Source organism: Phyllobates terribilis, unplaced genomic scaffold, assembly GCF_046119375.1.
Source record: "Phyllobates terribilis strain yellow unplaced genomic scaffold, ASM4611937v1 Scaffold_3__8_contigs__length_932513732, whole genome shotgun sequence".
NCBI classification, from domain to species: domain Eukaryota; kingdom Metazoa; phylum Chordata; class Amphibia; order Anura; family Dendrobatidae; genus Phyllobates; species Phyllobates terribilis.
This window is the reverse complement of record NW_027362763.1, coordinates 470665488-470677745: the sequence shown is the minus strand read 5'-3', so window position 1 is coordinate 470677745 and position 12258 is coordinate 470665488.

The following is a 12258-nucleotide window of genomic DNA, read 5'->3' as shown; positions in this document are numbered from 1 at the left end:
CAAAAAGTGAGATGATGATTTGGTGCCGGGCAGCTATCGGTCTAAGAGGTAGAGACTACCAAGCAATGGTAGAACCCGTCTACTCAGACAGTAGGCCCACCATTTTGACAGCACGGGGGGTGGTCGATGTACGCCATGGGAGGGTGCCCGTTCGCATCATAAATATCGGGGAGAGAGAAGTACACCTGCCCCGGTATGCCACGCTAGCCAAATTGTTCACCATAAACCATAATTCTGTACAGGCCGTGGAACCCTTGCCTCCATCTCAACCAGAGGAAGGTAACGGCTCTAAGAAACCAATGGAGGACTGGTGTCAGCAACTGCATTTGGGTACTGACTCCATTCCCTCACACCAGAAACAGGGAGTCTATCGGGTGGTTCGAGAGTACGAGAGAGTGTTTAGTAAACACCCGCTAGACTTCGGGCGAGTAAAGGGGGTAGAACACCACATCCCCACGGGAGACCATCCTCCCATAAAGGAGAGATAGCGACCCGTACCCCCTGCACACTATCAACACGCCAAGGGGATGCTTAGAGACATGAAGGAGGCTGGGGTAATCAGGGACAGCTGTAGCCCCTGGGCAGCTCCACTAGTCTTAGTAAAAAAAAAAAAGACAACACTATGAGAATGTGTGTAGACTACAGGAAGGTCAACCGTATCACACACAAAGATGCGTACCCGTTACCAAGGATAGAAGAGTCCTTAGCTGCATTAAAATCTGCTAACTTCTTCTCTACTTTGGATCTCACTAGCGGGTACTGGCAGGTTCCTGTAGCAGAGGCGGACCGGGAGAAGACCGCATTCACCACCCCGATGGGTCTCAGTGAATTTAACTGCATGCCGTTCGGGCTCTGCAACGCACCAAGAACCTTCCAACAGTTGATGGAATGCTGTCTGGGACACCGGAACTTCGAGACGGTCCTGTTATACCTGGACGATGTCATCGTCTATTCCAAGACCTACGAGGACCACCTGAAACACCTGGCAGAAGTGTTTGAAGCTCTGGCAAACTACGGCCTAAAGGTGAAACCCTCCAAGTGTCACCTCCTGAAACCAGAGGTGCAGTACCTGGGACACGTGGTGAGTGCTGACGGAGTGGCTCCCGACCCTGATAAGATCACACTAATTAAGGACTGGCCAAGACCCTCCAGCATAAAGGAAGTGCGGCAGTTCCTCGGGTTGGTAGGCTACTACCGAAGATTCATTCCCGGTTTCACCAAAATGGCAGCCCCTATGCAGGACCTCCTGATAGGTCAATCTCGGAAAGCCAAAAACCAGAAGCCGCCCTTCAGGTGGGAAAAGCTGGAAGAGGAGTCCTTTTGCCAGCTGAAGATGGCCCTCACGGGGGATGAAATCCTGGCATATCCAGACTACAGCCAGCCCTTTATCCTCCACACGGACGCAAGCAACATCGGGCTAGGAGCCGTTCTGTCCCAGATCCAGCAAGGGAAAGAACGGGTAATCGCTTACGCCAGCCGAAAGCTACAGCCCACGGAGAGGAACCCTGAGAATTATAGCTCATTCAAGCTGGAGTTCCTGGCAGTAGTGTGGGCAGTGACCGAACGTTTCAAGCATTACCTTGCCTCCTCCAAATTCACCATGTACACGGATAACAACCCGTTGACACACCTGGACACTGCAAGGCTCGGTGCCCTGGAACAGAGATGGATGGCCCGCCTGTCCAACTTTGAATTCACCATCAAATACCGGGCAGGACGATCAAATGCCAACGCGGATGCCCTGTCTAGAATGCCGTACTTACCGGACGTAGGGGAAGATCCAGATGATCTGGAAGAAGTTGAGCTCCCTGCGTTCCACCGTCATGGGATTACCCTGTATTCCCACCGTGTGAAGGACAGGCGTTCCGTGACGTTCAATCCCTTGCCCCACTACAACTGGGCGGAGACGCAAGACAGTGATCCCGCAGTCCATTTGGTGAAGGAAATGCTGACCCAGGCCGATGCCCGTCTTGACCCAGATGCTCCAGAGGAGACCAAGCAACTGTGGAAGGAGAAAAGTAAGCTGTTCCTCTACAGGGAGAAGCTGTGCCGGAGAATGGTTAACTCTCGAACGCATGAATTGACCTGGCAGGTAGTGGTCCCAAGACGAGACGCGGCTATGGTTCTGGAGGCATACCACAACGGAGCAGGGCATTTCGGATGGAAGAAGCTGGAGTTCTTGTTGCGTGAACGGTTCTACTGGGTAGGCATGAGAGGAGCCATCGAGAGGTGGTGCAGAGACTGTGGCCCGTGCCACCTGAGAAGAAAAGACCGAGCCAGCTAGAAGACTCCCCTGCAGCCCATCATCACCAGACAGCCACTGGAACTGGTAGCCCTGGACCATGTGAAACTGGCTCCAAGCAGATCTGGGTATGTCTACGCCCTCACCATCGTAGATCATTACTCCCGGTTCCTGGTGGTGGTCCCGGTCAAGGACTTAACGGCTCAAATAGCAGCTAGAGCCTTCCAGCAGCACTTCTGCCGTCCACACGGGTACCCGGACCAAGTGCTGACAGACCAAGGACCAGCCTTTGAAGCGGAGGTCTTCCAGGAGTTCTGCAACCTGTATGGCTGCAAGAAGATAAGAACAACGCCCTATCACCCTCAAACCAATGGACTCTGCGAGAAGATGAACCAGGTGGTGATAGATCTGCTAAAAACATTGCCCCTGGAAGAACGCAGTCTGTGGCCTGAGAAACTGCCCGATCTGGTGGACCTGTATAACCACATCCCTGTAGGTTCCACCAACTGTACCCCGGCTTACCTAATGAGAGCAAGACCTGGTAAGCTGCCTATTGACCTGGATATGGGAGTCCTGACGCCTGAGGACACCTCGCCAGAGGCAGACTGGGATACAGAACGGCAGCAGCAGTATCGGAAAGTACAGGAGAGCGTCGAGCGAAGTCTGTCTCAAGCTAGAGAAAGGCAAGAGAAGGCTTATAACCAGTATGCTCCCGCTGTTCCCCTGGTACCTGGAGAGCAGGTCTTGAAGAGGAAGAGGCCGCTCCACAAGTTGGACGACCAGTGGGAGAAAGACCCGTACACCGTACTGCCATCAAGCCATGAGAACCCAAAAATCTGCTTAATCAGTAAGGATGGAGGAGAAACCACAGCCATTATCTCCAGAGACCACCTGAAGAAGTGTCCCGAGCAGCTGCAAAGCCCTGAAGAAGATCAAGAAAACCTTCAACCCGCAGAGGAAAGGGAAGAAATGATCAGTACCGTACTCGGAGACTTCCCCCGGTCTTGGACACAAGTAAACGGCGCTGTCGTGGTACCCGTCCTCACCTTTCTCCAGCCAGCCCCGCAAGTGCCTACAGAGGAACCGGTAGAGCTGGAAGAGCAGCCGGCCCAAGAGGCAGAAGAGTCCACACCAGCAGTCCAGGAGGATCAACCCTCTGCTAGTAGTGAGCCTGCCGTGCCCCTAGTGAGCCAAAGAGTGCGCAGAAAGCTGCCCAGCTTGCCCATAACACCTCCTACACCCTGTAGTGCAGAACCAGTTAGTGAGCTCCGTAGGTCCACTAGAGTCACTAGAGGTCAGATGCCCGCTCGCTGGAGAATCTAAACCAATGCACTGTAAAGTTGACTGTTTATTGAAAAATGTTTATGGTTTGTTTGTTGCCTGTTACTAATTATGTTTCTCAGTTACCCTGCAGATTTATTTGGACTAACAGGTTATGGACACTGGATAACCGGAACAGTTTTGTAGATAGTTGCACCTTGGTGCCTCTTGTGAAGACGGCCGCGGAAGAGAAAACCTGTCTGGCGTGGCCTCCTTGCGGCCCAAAGTAGTTAGTCTAACCTTGCAGCCATGCCCAAGGACAACGCAAGGGGTTTGCTTTGGACAGGTCCCCTATTCTGTGCCAAGACTTCGCCTTGTTGGGTGACATGGACACCCCTTTTGTTTCATAAACTTCACCTTGGGTGATATGGACACCCGGTCACGGAAACGCCGTGACCTCTACAGACTAAAGCTTCTTGTAAATATGTTGTCTTGTTATTGTTATACCTTGTATTTATGTTTCTTTAAAAAAATGTGTTTAGTCCCGGAGTACTAAAATTTAGTAGGGGGGAGTGTGACACCCCAGGGGTCTGGTTGCCACAGTAATAGAGATATTATGTCTGAGAGGCAAGTGGGAGGTTTCTCTGGTCAGGATCCCTAAACATGCAACACGGTCCGCCCAGACCTGGGAGGGGAGGAATCTGCCCTTATAAACTGGGTCTGGGGTGCGATTAGAGCAGACAGAGTCAGAGTCAGAGTGGAGCTGCAGACAGTTCCAGACAGAGGGAAAGCAAGAACAGGAGCTCTGTAGGAGCAGTAGCAGAAGTCCAGGGGCTGGAGCTGAGCAGAGTTCGCCCTGGACGAAGATACTAAAGCCGGACACAGGAGTCCGAGGCTGTGGGGACTGATATACACCCAGCAGCAGAAACCAGCCGGCAGGGGATTCCAGGTCCTCTGGCCATAGAAGCCCGGAGGCTCAGTCACAGAGAAGGGACCAGCGCCGCCATCCAGGAGCGGAGGCTAACAGAAGGCCCCAAGTCACCAGCCATACGGGTGAGCACCACACGGTATACTCAGGGACGTGGGCTACTTGTAACCGCTGACAGCAAGGTAGCCAGGAAGAGTGCAGATAAACGGGGAGGCCTACAACTCCACCTGGCCAGGGGAACTCCTGCTTGCTCGCAGACTGACCAGGCCCCTTATACTAGCCAGTACTCCCGGGAGGGTCTGCCTTGTACCATCAGTAAAGACCCAGAACTGCACCACACGTCTCTGTGATTCCTTGCCGCACCAGCACCATAAGTACTGGGACGCTCACACCATCACTCCCATCATCTCTCACATTAGCTGCCCTGAGGCAATACTCCTCCCGTGGGGAGTTATCCCATACTTGGCTGCGCAACCAACATCAGCCTCAGCGGTCGGCAGCGCAGCGGCGGTCCCCACTGACCGCAATCCACGGGTGGCGTAGTCGGACACTTATTACAATACAAATAGACTGCCACTGGTTTGACCGCCCTGGGCACGGACTGGGTCACCGCCACAGAGAACTACAACCCCCAGCGATCCGGCTCCGGGTATCCCCTTGCACAGCACAGGCCCAGGGGGCGCGTCAGATACGGCGGAGAAATATAGGTATACAACACAGGGCCCAGCCTGCCACCTCATCCTTCACATATGCAAACATGCACACACACAGTACGCAGAAATGCACGCACAGACAGTACGCAGACACGCACGCACACACACACAGTACGCACACACACCGTACGCAGACACGCACACACACACAGTACGCACGCACACACACAATATGCAGACACGCACATGACGCGCCCCCTGGGCCGTGGGGTACTCGGTGTCGGGCCGGTCGTTGCTAGGGGAAATGTCACAGTGGCGGTGACCCGGTCCGTGACCCAGGGCGGTCAATAAAAGGGGATATTTACAGGGGATTTATAGTTTTTATGTACAGTTCGTGATGCCACCTGTGGTATGCGGCTAAAGGGAGCTGCCTCTGCGGAGCAGGTCCTCTGGAGCTGGTGTAAATACAGCAGAGTTGGTTTAGCTCTCCACAGGTAGAGCTTAGCTCCAGGGCTGTGCTGAGTTGTTATGGATGTTGCGGTGTAGTGCAGGGGGTGATGGCGCAGCAATAACTTCACAGAGACAGTGGGGTGCAGTCTTCAGAGTTTACTCACAGTTGTTAAGTTCCTTAGGTTGCACTGTCCAGCTTACAGCCTCCCACGTCACGCTGCATTCACCAGGCAGGGGTTCAGCAAACTCCCAGGTGTTTCAAGAGTGCCTGACAGGACCCCGTCTTTCTGCGCTGGCCCCCACCCTTCTTGCCCTTCGCCTCGCCAAACAATGTCCCAAGCCGGTATCCTCGGATTTTTCTGGGCAACCTGGAGTTCCCTGGATCCTATGTGGTTACCTTTTTGGCGACTTGAGTGCGGATGTGGCAACTGCACCCTGAAAGTACAAAAGCCTCCGGTTTCCAGTTGAACTTTGTAATTCTCACTGAATAGGGGCCGATCCCCCTCTGCGGCTTGATCCCTCCACCGCCTGGCAGATTCGGGCGTACGGGTGGCCTCCAGCACTGCCTGTACCCCTGGGATCTCTCACCCGTTCCTGGAGCCTTTCTCCTGCTCCTCTCTCCTTCCTCCTCTCCTTCTCAGTCTTGGGCCTCTCTGCTAGGCCCTCCTCCTGAGCAGAGCTCCTACAGAGCTCCTGCTCCTCTCACTGTCCTCCTCTGACTGAACCGTCTTTCCAAGATGGTTCCCTCTTTTATATCACTTCTAACAAGTGCTCCCCTGATCTACGTCCTCCACCCACATCCACTACATGGTTCTCCCTACTTTGGTTCCCCCCACTCCAACCAGGGTCAGGGCTCAGCAGGAAGCGTGATACATCTTGCCCCTCCAGCTGGTCTGGAGTAGTGTAATGTTGGATGCAGGTGTTAGGGTCCCGGGCAGCACTCTATCCTTACCTGAGAGTGAGATACCACACCTCTGGGTGAGATGCAGTACCACTGTGGCGAATGAACCCGCAGGGGCGCCACACACACACACACACAATACGCAGACATGCACACACACAATACGCAGACACGCACACACACAATACGCAGACACGCACACACACACAATACGCAGACACGCGCAGACATGCACACACACAATACGCAGACATACACACACACAATACGCAGACACATATGTGGCACCCCAGGGGTCTGGTTGCCACAGTGGTAGAAATACCATGTCTGAGAGCGAGAATGGGTTTTCCTGGTCAGGAGCACTTTTGCATGCAACGCCTCCTGCCCCAGTCCAGGGAGGGGAGGAACCTGCCCTTTATAAACTGGATCTGGGGCGGAGTTAGAGAGTCGAGTTCTAGTCCAGAGGAAGGGACAGAGGAGCAGCAAGGAGCTCTGTAGGAGACAGGAGCTGAAGGCCAGGGGCTGGAGGTAGCAGAGCTCGTCCTGGCCGAAGACGCAGAGAACCGGACACCGGAGTCTGAGGCTGTGAGGATATCCACATCCAGCAGCAGAAACCACCTGGCAGGGGATTTCAGGTCCTCTGGCCATAGGAAGCCCAGAGGCTCAGTCACACGCAAGGGACCGGCAAAGCCATCGAGGAGCGGAAGCTACCAAAGGCCCCAAGTCACCAGCCATACGGGTGAGCACCACACGGTACACTCAGGGACGTGGGCTACTACACGACCACAGCAAGGTAGCCAGGAAGAGTGCAGTCAGACGGGAAGGCCTACAACTCCACCTGGCCAGGGGGACTCTAGTTCGCTCACAGACTGACCAGGCCTCTAATGTTAGCCAGTACTCCCGGCAGGGCCTTCTTCATTACCAACAGTAAAGACCCTGAACTGCACTGCACGGACTCTGAGTCATTTCTGCTGCGCCCATGCACCACAACCCTCACCATTTACACACGCTGCCCTGAGGCTACACTCCTCCCGTGGGGAGTTATACTACCCTCTGCTGCACACACAACATCAGCCTCAGCGGTCTGCCCCGCTGCGGCGGTTCTCAGTTTTACCGCAATCCACAGGTGGCGTAGTCGGACATTTAAACATTAAAAAAAACAAATAAACAGATCCGTCACTGGTTTGACCACCCTGAGCCACGGGACCGGGTTGCCGCCACGGAGACTACAAACCCCCAGCATTACACAGAGACTCGGCTCCGGGTATTCCCCCACACACCGGCCAGGGGGCGCGTCACATACACACAATACGCAGACACGCACACACAATATATGCAGACACGCACACACAATACGCAGACACGCACACACAATATGCAGACACGCACACACACGCACACAATACGCAGACACGCACACAATACACAGACACGCACACACAGTGCACAGACATGCGCATGCACACGGTATGCAGGCTTGCACACACATACACACATGAACATGGTACACAGATATACACACACAATACGCAGACACGCACAGATACATACACATATTTGAACACATTCTTAAAAACAGATATAAAACAGACATAAATATATATACACAGTCATACACACTGACATACACAGACATTCACATCATACATGCACACACACATAAGAAATATTATGCCCCCTGGCATGTGTCCCATCCAGCTCCTTAGTCATGTGGCAGTGCAGGGCCTCAGGCGTGTCACATGGCCCTGGACCATCAGGGGGGCCCACTCGCTGTCAGGGCCCAGGCCGCTTCCCCGGCATCTGTGCAGGACCGCCGGTGCTGTTCAAGCCCTGCTCTGTTACATGCAGCAGCAGCAGTGTGCGGTCAGTGTGCTGCTGCTCCACCAATCAGGCCCAGTGCTGTCACTTTCCAGACATGGCTGCGCGCTGTGCGGCTGTGTCTGGTAGTAATGACACGGCAGGTGCGACACACAAGCACAATTAAAGGCGCAGTGTCGCCCCTGCGTGGTGATTGGTGGAGCAGCAGCACACTGACCGCAGACTGCTGCATGAAGCAGAGCAGGGTTTGAACAGCACCGGCGGCCCTGCACAGATGCCGGGGAAGTGGCCCGGGCCCCGATAACGAGTGGGCCCCCTTGATGGTCCAGGGCCCCGGCACCTGCCCGAGTATGCCAGGTGCTGACGCCGGCCCTGCCTTTAGGGCCAGGCTGAACTGGCCATTGGCTCCTAGCTCCACCAAATACTCTGGCAGGCTGTAAGCTACTTCCTGCATGCGGCCTGATGAAGTCCGGCACCATGCGGGGACATCAGACAGAGCGATACAGTGATGTAATTGCGCTGCCGGATGTCCACTGCACCTGCCCACTGGTAGAAAAACAGATGATGAGACGGAGGCTGTGATAGACAGGGAACCAGGATTGAATGAGTATATATTTTTTTTATTATTATTATTATTATTATTATTATGGGGTTTGGGGCAGAGAAGACTGTGGGGCCATCATACTATATATATAGGTTGGGGATGCGTTATGGATGGAAAAAGTGGTCATGGTGGTCTTGGTCGAATGGGAAAGAAAAGGGAAAATGAATGACTGCGATCATCAAGAATGTCACTGGTGAATATCTGTACAGTCTACATATATGGTCTGCGGAGAACTGGTGTAGAACTGATATTACCATTATATGGTCACTGTATGGTGGTGATATCAATCCTTGTACAGTGGTTTTGTTTGAAAATCAGAATGGCAGTATTATCACTACTGTATATGCTGCTAATATTTGGTGATGGACTATTGGTATTATTTGTCTTTTTTTTACAATATTACTGCTAAAACCTGAGTAAATTGTCAGCAAGCACCACAGCTTGCCGAATCCTAACAGTGTGTAATTTACACACCGTTAGGATTCTGCTCTACTTGCTGGTTCCAGCAGTTGACACGTGTTTGCAAGTATGTGATTTGCACCTTTGCAGTTATGTGCTGACAAGAATTGAACATTGAGAGGAGCAGCTGAGACACTAGTCAAAACGCATACTTGTGATCACATGACTACTGCCGATATTGGCTAGCAGAGTCAAATCCTAATGGTGTATATATTACACGCTGTTAGGATTCAGCATGCTGCACTACTACTTGCCGAAAATGTACCCAGGTGTGCAACCCCTTTAATGATCAGTATGATGGCATTACTCAGTCACTGTTTGGTGGTATTGTGTTGTCATGGCTTAGCGGTATTTATTAATATTATATGTAACACCTGTTGTGAGACCCATGTGTGTAATTACAGCAGATCCAGTCTCTGCACAGACATTCACAGCAGCAGACTTTAATGAATATCTTCCTGCTAGTGATGAGCGAGCACTGAAATGCTCGGGTTCTCGTTGCTCGGGTCAAGCAAATTGGAATGCTCGAGTGCTCGGTTCGAGTAACGAGCCCAATGTAAGTCTATGGGAAACTCAAGCATTTTTCCGGCGGCCTCCCCCCCCATCCCCCCCGGCAGTCTGCTGAGGACCTAAAAATTGCCCAAATCGATGGTAACAGTGCTCAAATGACATGGGAACAGCATGGGGAAGACCCCTAAAAGCACCTCTGACTCCCAGATCACTGCTGTCAACAATGTTGTCAGAGGTATTACGCCACTTTTACAGACTCACAATAAAACATAGAAAAATGAAACAAAAATGGATTTTCCTGGGAAAAATGTTAAGGAACATCCTTTCCAGGGTAATGACTTGTATATAAGGCAAAATAAATATACAAAAGCAAAAATGCTCCTCCACACCTTGAGCTATGTTCACACGTAGCGTTTTTGATGCGTTTTTGCACTTTTGCATTGCTTTCAACGATGAAAAATACACTCACCAGTAATTGTCATTTTAACACTTTACTACCTTATCTTGCCATATGGTGTGTGAGACATGATCAGACACATCCTGTTTCATTTATTAAGGAGGGACTCCTCACAAACACTATTTTTATAGGGCCATCAGGCGGCCTTTAATATTCTTAAAGGGCCAGCAGTCGGCTATGCTTTGTTGTTCATTATTAAAGAGTGGGTCTCCTATACTGTAATTGGGTATGCAGTGACTACAAGGGCTGCCAAAAATTTGAACGCACCCCAATACCCCTTTGAAGAGACGTAGAGGAGGGCCTCAAAAAAATGTTCCCATTATAAAGGAGTGGGTCTCCTAAAGTGGTAATGCCCATGCAGTGACTGCAAGGGCTGTCAAAATTTTGGAAAAACCCCAATAACAATTTAACCCCTTCACGACATGCGCCGTATATGTACGGGGCATGCCGTGTCCCCCCCTGTAGCGCGGGCTCCTGCCCTGAGCCCGCACTTTTACAGGAACATGTCGGCTGATCTATACAGCTGACATGTGCCCGCAACAGCCGTGGGTGGAATCGCGATCCACCCGCAGCTGTTAACCAGTTAAATGCCACTGTCAATCTCTGACAGCAGCATTTAACTCGTGCTTCCGGGAAGCGTGTCATTAGCCCCGCCCATCGGTGACCCCGTCACGTGATTGCGGGTCACCGATGGGTTGGCATGACAACCCGGGGTCTGGATGAGACCCCTGTGGTTGTCATAGCCTATCTGCTATGAGCGCCACACAGTGGTCTGTGTTCATATCAGATGAGCACTGAAGCCCTGCTATGTGTTACACAGGTGATCAGGCAATCGCAGCTTCAAGTCTCCTATGGAGACTACTGAAGCAAGTAAAAAGTATAAAAAAAAAATCAAATATACACATTTGATATCGCAGCATTCAGAATCGCCCGATCTATCAATATAAAAAAATAATTAATCAGATCGGTAAATGGCGTAACGAAAAAAAAAATTCTAAACGGCAGAATGACGTTTTTTTGGTTGCCGCAACATTGCAATGAAATGCCAAAACGGCGATCAAAAGATCGTATCTACACCAAAATGATATCAATAAAAACTTCAGCTCGGCGCGCAAAAAATAAGCTCTCACCTGGCCCCAGATCCCGAAAAATGGAGACGCTATGGGTTTCGGAAAATGGCGCCATATTTTTTTTTCAACAAACTTTGGATTTTTTTTCACAACTCAAATAAAAAAGAACCTATACATGTTTGGTGTCTACGAACTCGTAATCAAGTCTATCAAAAAACCCGGCACTCAAAGAGATAAGTGAAGTTATGGAGTTTTTAATAAGGTGAGTACAATATTATAAACAGACGTTTCGGTCCCTCAGGACCTTCATCAGTGTACAGAGTGGAGGTCATGTAGGTGGACAAATTCCACTACGGTGACTGACATAGAAGCTGGAATCAAGAAGCTGTAATATCCAAAAGATATGGAAAATCTTGCAATGGAGACTGTAGTCTCCTGTCCTGTGGAAAATCCTCTAGAGACGCGGAGTCCACCGCTTGTCAGTAGGAGACATCTCGGAAAAACGGAAAAGGGCTGCAGCGTGAAGGAGTTAAAGACACATAGAGGTGGGCCTCAGTAACGACATGTTCCCACTAGAAAGGAGCGGGTCTGCTATACAGTTATAGGTTATGCAGTGAGTCCAACAGCTGCCAAAATTTAGGAAATACCCCAATAACAATTTAAAGACACATAGAGCTGGGCCACAGTAATGACTTGTTCCCATTAGAAAGGAGTGGGTCTCCTATACTATCATTGCTTATGCAGTGACTGTAACGGCTGCCAAAAATTTGGAGGAACTCCAATGCCCCTTGCAAGAGACGTAGAGGTCAGAGGACCTCCTGAAAACAATGTTCCCATTATTAGGAAGTGGGTATCCCATACCATTTGCCTATGCAGTGAATGCAACAGCTGGTGGTGGAGAAGGAG